Source organism: Oratosquilla oratoria, chromosome 19 (genome assembly GCF_046742065.1).
Source record: "Oratosquilla oratoria isolate Oo_2021 chromosome 19, ASM4674206v1, whole genome shotgun sequence".
In the NCBI taxonomy this organism is placed as follows: Eukaryota; Metazoa; Arthropoda; class Malacostraca; order Stomatopoda; family Squillidae; genus Oratosquilla; species Oratosquilla oratoria.
The window spans coordinates 730,768-733,267 of NC_134795.1; positions in this window are offsets into that span (position 1 = coordinate 730,768).

Consider the following 2,500-nt stretch of genomic DNA (forward strand, 5'->3'; position numbering starts at 1 on the left):
GCTAACGCTTTTACTCTCATCTCCTAATATGAAGTCTATTTCGTTCTTTGTTGTTCCACTTGGACTTCTCCACGTCCATCTACGACCTACGCGCTTTTGGAAGAAAGTGTTCATTATCCTCATGTTGTAGTTCTCTGCAAAATTGACTAACATCTCGCCTTTGTCATTTCTTTCACCTACTCCAAACTTCCCAATGCACGTCTCATCTCCCATCTTCTTCCACATTTTGCCATTAAAGTCTCCTATTACCAACGTGTACTTCATATTTTCTTGATCCATTACCTCATAGAACGACTCAATTTCATCGTCTGAATTCTGTGAAGTTGGTGCATAAACCTGAACTATTTTGAGAGTGTATCTATTACACAGCCTAATCACAATCCAAGCTACCCTGTCTGACAAACTACTGAATTTGAGTACGTTACCAGCAACCTCTCGGTTTATCAAGAATTCTACTCCACTAGATCTTCCTTTGTCCTTACCTCTATAGTAGAACAGGTGGTGACCATCTTGTAATTGTATCAGCCATTCTTCCGCTCTTCGGACTTCGCTCAATCCTACGATGTCCCACTTGATATTGTATAGTTCTTCCATTAAACTCTCCAGCCTGTGGTCTTCTGAGAGACTTCTGACGTTGCAAGTGTAGATCTTCATTTTCTTCATGCTTTTTAATATCCAAGACTTGTATCTGTTTAGACAGTGCTTACTCAAATTGGGTGGCACACTGCCCGTAAACACACGAGGCAACGCGGTTGGACCTTTAGGAGACGATATTCCAACAGGAACGCCCAGTTTTCTTTCGGTTGTGCTCTTCATGGTTGTTATGAAAGGCTTTATTGGCAGTAATATCACCTCCGTGCCAACTGGTTTCTAGTGAGATATTTCTCTGGTGTCACCTTATTCATTATATTTGGTGAAACCCTATATCTATAGGGTGCCCAATGGTCCACGATGTCATTATGACGGTGTCCCAGATATCTATGAGGAATTTCCCTGTTCGTCATCAGGGACGTGCTAGTTAGCAGTGGGTCCTACGACTGTGCGTTGAGCTGTTCTTTGTCTGATCTTTCTTACAAAACCTGTTCAATATGGGTGACCCAGCAGATATTTTCTCCTTATCGACTAGGCTTTTGTAGTCATTCAGATTCTCAAGCATAACCACCACATCAAGGTGTCAACTCTCGGATATATATATATATATGTATATATATATATATATATATGTATATATATATATATATGTATATATATATGTATATATACGTATATATATATACATATATATACACAAACACACACACACACACACACACACACACACACACACACACACACACATATATATATATATATATATATATATATATATATATATATATGTATATATATATGTATATATATACATATATATGTATGTCTATATATACATATATATACATATGTATATATATATATATATATATATATATATATATATATATATATATATATATATATATATCAAGGACTATTATTACATAGGACATGCGCACCTAGATCCCTGGGTCCGCTAGTGGAGGCCATTGCTTTCTTTGTAACCTAACGTTTTATATTGGACAAATATATCAAAACTAGAAACCTAACATAGTATATAGGACAAATATATTAACTATTGACTTATTCAATGCAGTATAAGTTAATATAAACTTTCATAGTGAAATAAGAAACTATTTTTAAGGCACTGTTATGCTTTGAAATGCCAATTTTAGCCGGACTTAACAGGTATTATTGTATGAGGTTAGTGGACACCAGGGTTGGCGATTTTTTAGATCAAATTTATTTGATTTAAAAAGATTTTTTTCTTATAGATTTTAGATTATGTGATTGCTATCTGATATGCGATCTGATTATTAAAGGACATTTGTAGTATATCAATATAAGGAGCAGTGTTATATAGACTTGCCACAAGTATACAAGGAACGGTGTAAGCCGTATGCGAGGGCGGTATGCTCAGGTTCACTCGATTCCTCCAAGAGTTTTCTCATCTTGGTGACATATGCTGCTTTGTCTGTCACAACACTTCCAATGTGAAAACCAAAATCTTGTTCAGCCTTCTTGATCGAAATTTGTACAAGCTGTAGAAGATATTCAGCAGTGTGAGGTTTCCCTGATGTGTCTATTGTGTCAACTAAATAAATCTGACCGGTGGATGTTGTTAGAGTGACACATATTATGGGCTCAATTGAAAGACATACAGTTTCATTATTCAGGTCATCTGCACACTTTTTATATTCCTTTTCATACACAAGATCCAAGTACTTATCAGCAATATCTTTTCTGAAAGGAGAAATATAACCTGGCCTCAGGTTCTGAACCATCTTGAGAAACTGAGGATGCTGAACAAGACGAAATGGAGAATTTGTAGCAAATATAATTCTTGCAACTTTTTTGTCGAGATTTTCCTTGTGAGAGGCTGAAGTTTTTATGATAAATCTGTCCAGAGATGTTGATGACTTTCTTT